Genomic DNA, 14,704 nt, shown 5'->3' with positions numbered 1-14,704 from the left:
CTATTCTTCTTACAAGAAAGGGAGCCAAAGTGGGAGGAGAAGGCTGTGAAAGATCCAGACCGAGGGACATCAATTATTGTTCGAGGATGAAAAAGCTTTGGAGCTTTTCTTTGTTTTTGTTCTTCGTCAACATACGTGGGTGACAGATACACTTTATTTTCTCGTTCTTTTATTCAATCGTGTTCTAGATCTCTATATGGACATGGATTCGGGTTTGACAAAAACCATGGTTTTTCTAACAAGTGGTATCAGAACCATCCATACAGACCTAGAATCCATTGTTTGTTTGTGTGAGTACTTAAATCGATTTTTAACGACGAAGAACGAATTTTTTCGGACGAACCCGTACTTGTTTTGGTCGCTATTGGAATTTTTCATCGGTGAAATCGGATAAATTTTATACTAGAATAAAGGGCTCGGTGAGACGATTGTTTTGATGGGTGGATCGCCACTGCCGACGGCCGGACGCGTTGCCACGAGACGCCCAAAGTGGCGAGTGAGATCCACTCTCTGACTGATTTTTAAAAAAAATAAAAAATAAAAATAATTTTGACATCATCGTGACATCAGCCATTGTGACTTGCAGGTTACCTTTGACCCAGTAAGAGAAGGACCCGATCCGGTCAACTGCAACCAACTCAAAGATTCTCTGACCCGGTTAAAGTCAACCCGACCCCGAGACCCGTTGTTTGACCCAAATTTTGTACCCAAAAACCTGGTCTGGTGAACCAGTGGTTTGGTTCGGTTGAACCGGACTGGTTCAATTCAGTTTGTTCGGCCTGGTTCGGTTCGTTCTTTAAAAACCAGAAAATTCCAGAGGCTCGTTTGGATGAATTTTGAGGTGCGGTTTTTTATGGAACTTCTGTTTTTTCATGCTCTTCGTTTTGATATGCAATTTGGCATATGTTGAAAAATCAGAGACTATAGTTTTGGCATTTTTTGCATTTTTCTACAAACCTTAAATGCATGTTTAGGTCAATTATTATTTGTTAATGAGCATGGAACTGTAACCAAGCATTATGTGATACATGATGATCCTTTAGTGCATTGATTTCTACTGTAATCCCGCACATATTAACTATAAAGTAGGATTACATGATATTATGGTATAATTAGGCAGGACCCACTAAAGTGGCATGCTTAATTCTGTTATAATGCCCTATAATTCAAGGTTTTATGATCAAAATTACCATGGCAACAAAGTAGATAATGTTAACCCAAAGGTTACATTGTCAAAGTTAAAGGTTAATGCACAAGAAATTGAGAGGCATGGCCTAGGGGTTTCTTATCACCCAAAGGTGAAGAAGATTTTCGAACGTCATTGCCCCCTCGCAGTAATTACGATAATTGCAGTAAGAGGACCAGTGCATTTCATCAACCCAAAGGTTGAGAATATAGTGCGGTTGAAACTCTTGTTTAGCTAGTTTTGTTACTGGCAAGGTTTATTAGGTGTGGATGTACCACATCAAAGTGTTTGCTGATTGATTGTTGCAATAGTTATTTATTTGCTTTAAATGTTATCACCAAGATGGTTTCCAGCCTCAGTTTTTTGAACTCTGTCCCTGTCCTCTCTAGGGATCTAGTACTGCTGAAGATAAAACTAATTTCAAACAGTGGGAAGATGCGAACAGGAAAAGTTTGGCACTAATTGAGCATTCCATACCTGAGGAAATGCGTGGCAACATAGGATCTCATACTCTTGCAGATGATTGTTTGGCGACTGTGAAGTCTATGTTTGAGGAAACCAAGAAGTCAGAAGCCAAAAATCTGATGACCAAACTTATAGGAACAAAGTTTGAAGGGAATGGTAGCGTGAGGGAACACATACTAGGAATGGTAACAACAGCTAACAAGATCAGGGAATTGGGCATCAAGTCTGACGATGATTTTTTTATCACCCTAGCTCTCAACTCTTTGCCGGAGGATTACAAGACTTTATATACTACATACAATGCTTTAAGGGAAACATGGACACTGAGTGAACTTATCAGTGTTGTAAAATAGGAGGAAGGAAGATTCAAAAAGAACATAATGGAAAGCGGCAACCTAACTGAGAACAAGGGAGCGTCTGGCAGTGGTTTTCATACAACTGGTAAGAGAAAGAACAGGCCTTTTAATAAGAACAACAGGAATGACATAGAGTGCTACTGGTGCAGAAAGAAGGGGCACATCAAAAGGGACTGCAATGCTCGCAAGGCATGGCTGAAAAAGAAGAAGGGTACTAGAGCATCTGGTCAGGAAAATCTCAAGCAAGGCTGAATATGAATTCAGAGTTTTAAACATTTATTTTGAACTATTTCCTATAGTTTGGACTATTTACTTTCTTTAGATGATACATTGCTTGTTTTGGTTAATCAGTGGGAGCTCAGTGGGAGCATGTTTTATTTGCTTAACTAGTATGTTAAAACTTGTTTTGTTAAGCATGGATATTTATTGGAATGTCTTTTGTTTTCACATTGTTGTGTATGTGATTGTTTGACATGTCAAAGTTAGGCGGTAATTGCCAAAGTTAGATGTTAACAAGGTTGTGGCGGTTTGCCCAATGTCGGTTAACATCAAAGTAAGGACCTGTTAAGGTCGTGACAACAAGGTTGTGATCACATGGTGGTTGTCATGATTTTATATCCCAATGCGATTCTGGTTAACAGATAGACTTGTATTTGTGATTGGCAGAAAATTGTGCACCGGATATGAGGTGTAGTTTCTGCTATTGTCCGATATGAGTCGATTTATTAACTGAATCAAGGATTCAAAACTACTATTTGTGGTGTGACTCACTGGCCAAGCCAGTAGGGAAGTAAGTATAATTAATGTAGTCCAAGTGTGAGATTGTTAGGATTTTCTGTGGGCTTAATTAATTATGCCATACCTTTTGGTGTGGGTCCACAAGCATAAACCCTGTTTGGGAATAGTTTTAAGGATATTGGGGGCATACTAGTCTTTTCCATTATGGGGGTGGATTGGAGTAGGGTTTGTATTTATTATAAATACATGGTTAGGGTCCCTGCAGCCTCTTAGTCTCATTCTCCATTCTTCTCACAAGAAAGAGAGCCAAAGTGGGAGGAGAACACTGTGGAAGATCCATACTGAAGGACATCAATTATTGTTCAAAGACAAAAAAGCTTTGAAGCTTTTCTTTGTTGTTGTTCTTCGCCTACATATGTGGGTGACAGGTACACTTTATTTTCCTGTTCTTTTATTCAATCGTGTTCTAGACCTCTGTATGGAGATGGATTAGGGTTTGACAAAACCCAAAGTTTTTCTAATAATCCATTCCATACTTTATTTGGTTAGAAAGGAACAACAGAAGGTTTGATGAGAGGGGCCAAAGCCAAGCTCACGTCTGGGGCCTTACGCAAAGGGAATTAGGCTTGGCCTTTCCTTCTGCCCCTAGTGGAAGATCGTCTATCCAAGACCTTGTGGTGGGGAGGAACCTCAATATCCGTCAACAAAGCAACGTACCTCTTCGTCTGGTTGAGATTTTTTGGGTCTATCCCCCTCCAGGTTGCATGAAAATCAATGTTGACGGTTGTTCATTGGGGAACCACGGTCGTGTTGGAGCGGGAGGGGTGTTCCACAATGAAAATTCCCAAGTGATGTTTTCATATAGGGAATTCTTAGGTGTTGCTACCAACTTTGAGCCTGAATTCCAACCTCTTCTTTTGAGTTTGGAATATGCTAAAGATCAGGGTCTTGCCAATTTTTGGATTAAATGTGACTTGGTTGCGGTGTCACTGCTTATTTCACAGAACAAAGTCACATTGTGTGTATGGCAGCGTTGGTGTGTAGCCTTCAATCTTTTCTTGGTTCAATTGAGTGGAAAATCACGCATTGCTACAGGGAAGCAAACTCGATTGTAGACTTCTTGGCAAAATCTGCAGTTGCTTTGTAAGTCTCTTCGACTATGGTGCATTTCCCTCCTTTGGTTCAAGACGAGCAATGCAAACTGAGTGAAGTTTCCTATTTTTTTTTTTGTGTTTTCTCTTTAGCAGTTGTTTCTCCCTATCGATGGCATTGCCAAAGGTGGGGAGAGGCCTCTGTAGCTTGTGTAGTCTAGCTTTGTTTGTTTTAGGCTTTCTGGCCTAAGCCTTTGTTCTTTTATTTTTCTTTTTTCCTCAATACAAATGATCTTTTAGCAAAAAAAAAAGTCCCTATCAAAATGGATCTCACTCGAGCCTTGTGTGCTTTGTGGTTATTGTAATGAAACCATTTGGCATCTGTTTCTTTCATGTGATTGGACTAAACATATTTGGGCTTCTAGCCCTCTGGGTTGAGAACAAAGCTCCTCTCTAGTTCCTCTTAGGCTTAATTTTGCGTCTCTTTCCTCTTGTCGAATCTCCTGGACAAACAATCCTTTATTTGGTTTTTCTCTGTCTTTATTATTACGTTTTATTTTATTTGGAATCTCAGGAACAAGGCCTCTAGAGGATTATCCACAACTAATCCGAATATAATTATGCGATCTGTAGCTATGTGGTTGGATGATCTTACCATTCCCCGCTCCCCAATGGTTTTAACCCTCTTTGACATCAATCTACCAGATCCCCTTATTAATATGAATAACTCTAACCTTACTCTTGATTTTCCTGTTTTAATCTGCGCAGGGACAAGTAACCCAATTTTGAATTCTATAGGTTGGGCTTTTTGTATGATAGATGAACAATTAAGTTTGACTACTAAAGGGTACCTTTGCACGAGAGACAGTGTGGAAGCTGAAAATTTTGGCATTTTTCAAGGACTGGGTGGAGGCCCACAGATTAGAATGTTTGTTATATATGAACTTTAATTATACATATACAACAAACGGGAAGTAGTATTCTGTCAAGGAGTGTGGCCTACGCCAGCACTCCTATGTGTCTAGGGGAGATAGGTGTCTTTTCATATATGGAGGAGAGAGATAGACTTATGAGAGTGCTAGCATTGACCACACGCCCGGCAAAGTTCTTTTTCGCATAACAATATTTCCAATAATAAAAAACTTCAATTAAAAAATTAGGAGAAAAGAAAAATATAAAGAGAAGGGCTTTGTGTCTCTTGATCATTAACCTACAACTCCAAAGCTCTAATCTCAACGTCATACAACACCTAAAGATAATTAAACACTTTTGCACAAATGCATACGTACACCTATAACTGTGTATCATAAACATCATAAGTACGCATTCAAGTGCTAGCCTCTAACCATACATGATGAAGCCCATGATAGGCTTGATCTATAAATTAAGTAGGGTATGTATGGGTGAGGCCCGAGCCCAAGCCTAGGCCCAGACCCAGGCCTTTCCAAGTTGGGCTTGGGGTTCGGCTTCTTTGAAGTAGAACGTTCTAGTGCAAAAGATACATGTTCTTTTAAATGTCAGACCTAAATGTGAAATTCTTGAAATGAGACCAGTGGATTCGGATAGGTCTATAGGATATAGGAAAATAATGAGGGGTATTATCGACTATTCATAAATAGGGGGTAGGCATTGACATCCATTGATGGGTTGTACTTTTTCATCACATACGGTGAATGAAAACTGTTGTGTGTATTCAATTCTTGTACCCGTTTCAAAGTTTGCCTCGCTCCTACATTCTTAAAGGCAATCTAAATGGAAATTCTTGTGAGGTCTGTGATGGTAGCAAAGGGCTTCGGCTGATAGGTTGGATCCAATGGATCAACCTGACTTGGAAGAGTATTTCCATGTAAAGCATCAAATGTATGAAAATATACACATATAAACAGATTCAGATGCATGTAAGACATTTAAAAAGGGCATACCTAGTGCATGAGGCTGCCGTTATTGTAGGGTCTGAGGAGGGTCATAATGTACGCAAATTTACTTCCACTTTGCAAAGAGGCTAGCTGTTTCCCACTTCAAAGCCATGACCACTAGGTCACAATGAGGCAACCTTACTTTTGTGTCGAGGTCCTATAAGACATTAGTGGTCATTCAATTTGACTTGTTTGTGCAGCTTGAATTGGACTTGACTGACCACAACCTGAATTTCCGTAGCCCAACTTTAGCTGCCGTAAGTTGAAATTTACAGCCATAAGAGACCACAAGCTAGGACCAACCATAGGAGCTGGCCCAACCCCAAATTGTACTACACAGATCTTCTATGGCGCGCTGCCCTGTCCTACCTGTACTGCACAGACACAGGGTCATGCGCAATGACCGCCTTACCCCCGCTTGGACAAGGCGCTCGGCCAGGGGTAAGCTAGTCAATGCGTGCCGCCTTGTATCTACATAGCACAGCAGGCTGGGCAGCCCGCGCCATAGAAGATCTGGATCCCAAATTGTATAGTCGTTGTGTATCCCAACCTTGAATTCTGCAAGTTGGGCTTTTTGTATGATAGATGGACAATTAATTTTGACTACTGCAGGGTACCTTTGCACGAGAGACAGTGTGGAAGCTGAAAATTTTGGCATTTTGTAGGGATTGGGTGGAGGCCCACAGATCAGAATGTTTGTTATATATTGACTTTAATTATACATATATAACAAATGGGAAGTAGTTTTCTGTCGGGGAGTGGGGCCTACGCCAGCACTCCTATGTGTCTAGGGGACATAGGTGTCTTTTCATATTAGAAGGAGAGAGACAGACTTATGGGAGTGCTGGCGTAGACCACTCTCCCAACAAAGTTCTTTTTACCATAACAATATTTCCAATAATAAAGAATCAATTAAAAAATTAGGAGAAAAGAAAAATACAAATAGAAGGGCTTTGTGTCTCTTGATCATTTTTCAGATGTTTTGTGCCATTATATCAGTCAATACTCATCTACTTCTCATCGTCCTTATTTAAAGAAGAGGCCTCCTATACAGAAGGCCCCAGAGTGTCTCCTGTTTGCTTTGCTATAACTGGCCGGTTTAGAATCCTGTAAGTACGCTCTTCTTGTTCCCTCCTTCCTTTCTTTCTTTGTTTCTTTCTTTCATTTTTTAATGTTTTCTTATTTTTTTAAAGCAAAATAACTAATAGCAGTAGTAGTAGTAGTAGTAGTAGTAGTAGTAGTAGTAGGAGTATGGTAGGAGTATGGTAGGTGTAGCTGGTGAGAGAGAATCCTTTAATAGTAGTAGTAGTCAATCTTGAAAAGGCTGTTTGCAACCATGGATTCTTTATGATGGCTCCAAATCAGTGGATACCATCTACCAAGACACTACAACGGAGCAGTAGTAGTAGTAGTAGAAGTAGTAGTAGTAGTAGTCAATCTTGAAAGGTTGTTTGAAACCATGGATTCTTTATGATGGCTCCAAATTAGTGGATACCATCTACCAAGACACTACAACGGCCCTTGCGCTTAGCTGACTCCATCACCTCAGTCGTCGTTCGCATTTCACATCCCAAGAAAGACCCTTCTGATTTCCTCCATATCCATGTTCTTGGGACTAACTTCCTCTCCCCACAAGACCAACAAGTGTTATTTGCACAGGTAGCTCAAATGTTAAGGATATCAGGGAAGGATGAAAACAAGATTCTAAAATTCCATGAGATCTATTCCATACGTTATTTGATTAGAAAGGAAAAATAGGAGGTTTGATGAGAGGTACCATAGCCAGGCTCACGTTTGGGGCCTTGGGCAAAGGGAATTAGGCTTGGGCTTTCCTTCTGCCCCTAGTGGAAGATCATCTATCCAAGACCTTGTGGTGGGGAGGAACCTCAATATCCGTCAACGAAGCAACGTACCTCTTCCTCTGGTTGAGATTTTTTGGGTCTGTCCCCTTCCTGGTTGGGTGAAAATCAATGTTGACGGCTGCTCATTGGAGAACCCCGGTCGTGTTGGAGCGGGAGGGGTGTTCCGCAATGAAAATTCCCAAGTGATGTTTTCTTATAGGGAATTCTTGGGTGTTGCTACCAACTTTGAGGCTGAATTCCAGCCTCTTCTTTTGAGTTTAGAATATGCTAGAGATCAAGGTCTTACCAATTTTTGGATTGAATGTGACTCGGTTACGTTGTCACTGCTTGTTTCCGAGAACAAAGTCCCATAGTGTGTATGGCAGCGTTGGTGTATTCTTGGTTCTATTGAGTGGAAGATCACACACTGCTACAGGGAAGCAAGCTCGATTGCAGACTTCTTGGCAAAATCTACAGCTGCTTCGAAAGTCCCTTCGACTATAGTGCATTTCCCTCCTTTGGTTCAGGACGATCTCTTATAGGACGCGCAATGCAAACCTAGATTTCATGTAGTTTCCTTCTTTTTTTTTGGAGTGTTTTCTCTTTGGCAACTGTTTCTCCCTATCGATGGCATTGCCAAAGGTGGGGAGAGGTCTCTGCAGCTTGTGTAGTTTAGCTTTGTTTGTTTTAGGCTTTCTGGCCTAAGCCTTAGTTCTTTTATTTTTCTTTTTTCCTCAATACAAATGATCTTTTAGCAAAAAAAAAGGTCCCTATCAAAATGGACCTCGCTCGACCCAACTTGTGTGCTTTGTGGTTATTGTAATGAAACCATTTGGCATCTGTTTCTTTCATGTGATTGGACTAAACATATTTGGGCTTCAGGCCCTCTAGGTTGTGAATAGAGCTCCTCTCTAGTTCCTCTTAGGCTGATTTTTGCTCCTCTTTCCTCTAGTCAAATGTCCTGGACAAACAATCATTTATTTGGTTTTTCTCTGTCTTTATTATTACGTTTTATTGTATTTAGAATCTCAGGAACAAGGCCTCTAGAGGATTATCCACAACTAATCCTAATATAATTATGTGGTCTATAGCTAAATGGTTGGATGCTCTTAACATCCTCTCCCCCCCCCCCCAATGGTTTTAACCCCCTTTGACATCAATCTACCAGATCCCCCTATTAATATGAATAACTCTAACCATACTCTTGATTTCCCTGTTTTAATCTGTGCAAGGGCAAGTAACCCAACCTTGAATTCTACAGGTTGGGCTTTTTGTATGATAGATGGACAATTAATTTTGACTACTGCAGGGTACCTTTGCACGAGAGACAGTGTGGAAGCTGAAAATTTTGGCATTTTGCAGGGATTGGGTGGAAGCCCACAAATCAAAATGTTTGTTATATATGGACTTTAATTATACATATATAACAAACGGGAAGTAGTTTTCTGTCAGGGAGTGTGGCCTACGCCAGCACTCCTATGTGTCTAGGGGACATAGGTGTCTTTTCATATTAGGAGGAGAGAGATAGACTTATGGGAGTACTGGCATAGACCACACTCCCGGCATAGTTCTTTTTCCCATAATAATATTTCCAATAATAAAGAACTTCAATTAAAAAATTAAGAGAAAAGAAAAATACAAAGAGAAGGGCTTTGTGTCTCTTGATCATTAACCCACAACTCCAAAGTTCTAATCTCTATGCCATACAACACCTAAAGATAATTAAACACTTCTGTACAAATGCATACTTACATATATAACTGTGTATCATAAACATTCATAAGTAGGCATTCAAGTGCTAGCCTCTGACCATACATGATAAAGCCCATGATAGGCTTGATCTATAAATTAAGTAGGGTATGTATGGGTGAGGCCCGAGCCCAGGCCTTTACAAGTTGGGCTTGTGGTTGGGCTGCTTTGAAGTAGAACGTTCTAGTGCAAGAGATATATGTTCTTTTAAATATCGGACCTAAATGTGAAATTCTTGAAATGAGACCAGTGGATTCGGATAGGTCTATAGGATGAGGGGTATTATCGACTATTCATAAATAGGGGGTAGACATTGACATCCATTGATGGGTTGTACTTTTTCATCACATACGGTGAATGAAAACTGTTGTGTGTATTCAATTCTTGTACCCGTTTCGAAGTTTGCCTGCTCTTACATTCTTAAAGGCGATCTGATTGGAAATTTTTGTGAGGTCTGTGATGGTAGCAAAGGGCTTTCGCTGATAGGCTGGATCCAATGGATCAACCTGACTTGGAGGAGTATTTCCATGTAAAGCATTCATATATGCAAATATACACATATAAATAGATTCAGGTGCCAGTAAGAGATTTAAAAAGGGCATACCTAGTGCATGAGGCTGCCGCTATTGCAGGTTCTGAGGAGGGTCATAATGTATGCAAATTTACTTCCACTTTGTAGAGAGGCTAGCTGTTTCCCGCTTCAAACTCGTGACCACTAGGTCACAATGGAGCAACCTTAATTTTGTGTCGAGGTCCTATAAGACAGTAGTGGTAATTCAATTTGACTTGTTTGTGCAGCTTGAATTGGACTTGACTGATCACAACCTGAATTGTTGTAGCCCAATTTTAGCTGCCGTTAGCTAGAATTTACGGCCATAAGAGACCACAAGCTAGGACCAACCATAGGAGCTGGCCCAACCCCAAATTGTCCAACACAGATCTTCTACGGCGCGCTGCCCTGTCCTGCCTGTGCTGCACAGACACAGGGCCGTGCGCAATGACCGCCTTACCCTCTCGGGCAAAGCACTCAGGCAGGGGTAAGGCGGCCAATGTGCACCGCCTTGTATCTGCGCAGCACAGCAGGCCAGGCAGCCCGCGCCGTAGAAGATCTGGATCCCAAATTGTATAGTCGTTGTGTACTTTTCTACGTAAGTTTTTGTTTATACATACTTTCTAGTAGTACAAATAATTGTGCAATATCATATTAATTTTTATTTCTGGATTATAAAAATTTAAAAAAAGAAGAGAGGGTAAAGCGAATCCATCATTCCAGCCTCAACAATATTTTCTTGATTAAGTGGCTGACTCCTGCTCGAATGGGTTGTGTATGGTTGAGGCCTCTCAGCTTGATGGGCTTGATTAGGTTTGGGAGTAGCTTTAACTTGGCCCAAATAGGCCCAAGTTACACCTTCATTTGCGTTAGGCTTCAACTATCTGTATGTGCGTTCGGTTAATAGTTTAAAATTACGAATTACATTATGGGAGAAAGCTACCTGGGTACGTGCGGTGCACTGCCCCTGCGCACAGATATAGGGGCGCAGAAAATAACCATTGCATTCCCATAGAAAGGCAGAAAATCTCGGGGGTGCAAGGGCAGCACACCGCATGTGCCCAGGTAGCGTTCTTTCTCCCTTACATTATATGGCTTTCAATTTTAAAAAACCCTTTTTTTTTACCCTTGCAATTAAATAACTTTTGGGAATAAAACCAAAAAAAAAATAATTACAAATTTATTGAAACCTTTGCGGTGTGAATAAGAAAATCTCATTATAGAAATACAAGGATTAAAGTTAGATTTGGTATGATTTCTATTTCAATTTCAAATTGATTTCATGAAATAGTCAACAACAAGTTGTTTGACCAAGAAATTAAAATTGTTTTGATTGCATCAATTTGAAATAATTCAAGAATAAAAAAATCATTTGGTAGTATAATTTTCGAGAAGAAATTCTCTATATTTCTTTGGGAGAGGATTGTAGTGGCAGGAACTGGGGCGGAGGTGATGGCGGGGACGGGGGTGGGGCTAGGAAGGGTGGATGGTGGTGGTGGTGGTGGTGGTGATGGCAGGGAGATGGTGATGGCAGCTATGGTGGTGGTGGCGGTGGCGGTGGCAGTGGTCGTGGCATGATGGTGAGACCATAAGGAGAAGGGTGGTGTTTTTTTTTTAACATGAAATTACTGCTTTGCCCATCAAATTAGCCATGTCCTCATTAAAAAGTAAAAGTGTAATCAATTTCAAAATTGAAACAGCTCAGCTATTTCAGAATTTCTATTTCATTTGATATCTATTAATTGAAATAAAGTGCAAAAATCAAATCAAACAATTTCTGAAATATAAATCACCCCATGAAATTGAAATAGAAATTATACCAAGAGAATCTCATCTCCACTGGTGATGTGAACTGTGTGGTTAAGGCCAGATTTGGTATGATTTCTATTTTCAATGTCGGATTGATTTCATCAAATAGTAATCAAATAGATTTTTGCTCAAGAAATTGAAATTGTTTTCATTGCATCAATCTGAAATATTTCAAGAATAAGAAATCCATTTGGTAGTTCAATTTTTGAGAATAGATGCTCTATATTTCTTTGGGAGAGGGTAGTGACAGCGGCGGTGGCGACGATGATGATAGTGGTGGTGGTGGGGAGGTGGTGGTGATGGCCGGTGGGGGCATGGTGGTGGTGAATACGTGGGGGTGTCAATTCCAGGTCCTGCAGAACCGACCGAGCCCACCCAGCCTGGCCCGACCTATTTACTAGATGTGTCGGGCTTAAGCTCGACACGTTTAGTAACCAGGCGGACCCAGTGTGGAGTCCTAGCCCGACGGGCGCCCGACTGGACCAACCGAATGCTACCCCGACCTAGCCCAACCTATTTGCTGGTTTTGAAACCTTGTGAACTAAATATTTATAAATTCTAGTGGAGTGTTTGGTCTTTGGATGATCGATCAAGTTTTAAATTAGGGAAAAAATTCTCTGTCCGGGAGTGTGGCCTATGCCATCACTCCCATGAGTCTATCTCTCTCTTCTCCATGTGAAGACATCTCTGTCCCCTTATTTTGAGGAGGAGAAAGATAGACACATGGGAGTGCTGGCGTAGGCCACACTCCCGGACAAAGAACTACTTCCCTTTAAATTAATATGGGTCTTGAAAATTTTCAGCTCTTGGTCGATGGATTAGGTTATTAATACACACATATATGTTATAATATGGTTTCACTCTCATATCAAAATTGATGCATTAGCTTAATCCCATGTAGCATGAGTAAGCCCAAAAGACGTTAGACTTTTTTTTTTTATGAGAAAATAAAATATATTACTGGAAAGATATGAGAGTCCGTACAATATTGTGATGAAGAACTACTTGTTCTTTGTGAACTGCTACATATTTAGTTATAAAATTCGCAAAACTAGAAATATATATGTTCTGAGGACAATTGATTGGAATGCCTCTGGTTCCATCAGCTGCTTGAGACAAAAGCAGAATAAATCTCCATGGTCGTACCACTAAAGTTGGGTCTTGAAGTAAAGGAGGGATTTCCATGTTCGAGCACCAGATTTCTTTGATGTTGTCACCTAGTCGGGATGCATATTGAAGACCCTTTACAAGGCCAAAAATTTTTGTCTTCAAAAAATTCAATAGTACCCAAAAAATCAGCGGTTGTTAGTAAAATTTGTCCTTCCAACAAAATAGAACACATCCATCCCGATCTCTTTAGGGATAACTGCATTGTTCCTGCACAAATCAAAGCATTATAGTTTAATGTGGGAAAAGATTTCAAACATAAATCTATAGGCTGGTCATTATTACCAGAAAAAAGCATAGGAGACAACGAAGTATGGGTTGGGGGGAAATGTTTAAGTCTATCAACCATCTGCGGATGTTTGAAATAACACAGACAGGGTCAGGTTTAATAGAATTATGGACTACCTGGTTCCTGACATGCCAAATAAAGTAACAGGTAATAATAAAAACCGAGAAGAACCACTTGGAGAGCCGCTTATCCCATAATTTATCAGTTAGAAAATAATTACAAAAATGAATTAAAGATTGATAGGAGAGGTATTCCATTCTCAACCCTAGAGGGCCAGCTACCCAGATATGCTTAGACCAGTCACATGAAAGGAAGAGATGCCATATGGATTCCGGACAAGATCCACATAAAACACAATGAGGATCGATCTTGATCCATTTCGAGAGAGAAGCTTTAACAGGGATACCTGCAAGTAAAACATGCCAAAAGAAATGTTTAAATTTAGGATGAATGGGTAATTTCTAGAAAAAGCGCCACCAACCAGGGAACCTAGGGTGAAAAGACGATCTTAACGGAGATGTAAGAAATTTGGCTGCAATTCGAGTGGAGAAATTACCACTTTTTGAGATAGAATATATCCAAGAACCATAGTTATTAGTGAGAGACACAGATGCACAAGCAGTAGTAAAAGCATAAGGAATTGGGGGGGAAGTAAGTCAGCAATAAATCTATTCTGGGCGAAATACTTATAGACCAGATCCCCCCTGGAAAAATCTTGCATAACGTTAGTAAGACAAAAACCTGGAATTTATTTACCCATGGATTAGTCCAGAAAAAAGAATTCTTCCCATCACCAATAATACGAAAAGACATCGATTTTAAAATATGGAGTAAATGGGCAATGCTGTTCCAAGACCATGAACCTCTTTTAATGATAGTTTTTGGATCAAAAACTGAGAAATTGGGAAAATATTTTGCCTTTAAAACCATAGCCCATAATTTAGGATTATTAATGAGTCTCCAACCAAATTTAAGAATTAAGGATTTATTTTGAATTTTAGTCTTCCTAAGTCCTAATCCACCAGAAGCTAAAGGTAAGTAGATTTTATCCGAGACAATAGGATGGTGATGTTTACCAGAGTCAAAGCTACCATTCCAAAAATTGAAACAAATCGAGTCAATAAATATACAGACTTTTAAAGGAAATAAGAAAGAGGACATTAAATAAGCAGGTATGGAACTAAGAACAGACGGCATGAGCACCATTCAACCTGCATAAGAGAGATGGTTAGCTTTCCAAGTTGAGAATCTAGATTTGATCTTCTTGACAATACCTGTTAATTCCTTTGTCTTGGATCTTGAGTGAATTAGATTGGTGCCTAGATAAATATTCTTAGATGAATCTTCAGAAATTCCTATAAGAGAACAGAGCCTATTTCTCTCAAGCAAGGGAACATTCTTACTGGAAAAAAGGCAACTTTTGTCAAAATTGATTTCTTGACCTAACAGATCATTAAACAAATCCAAAATGGCTTTTAATTATAGTAAGAATATCATCATCAGTAGCTATGCAAAACACAAAAGTATAGTCTGCAAACAATAGGTGT

The sequence above is a fragment of the Telopea speciosissima genome, chromosome 11 (genome assembly GCF_018873765.1).
Source record: "Telopea speciosissima isolate NSW1024214 ecotype Mountain lineage chromosome 11, Tspe_v1, whole genome shotgun sequence".
Taxonomy (NCBI): domain Eukaryota; kingdom Viridiplantae; phylum Streptophyta; class Magnoliopsida; order Proteales; family Proteaceae; genus Telopea; species Telopea speciosissima.
Note: the sequence above shows the minus strand (reverse complement) of the source record.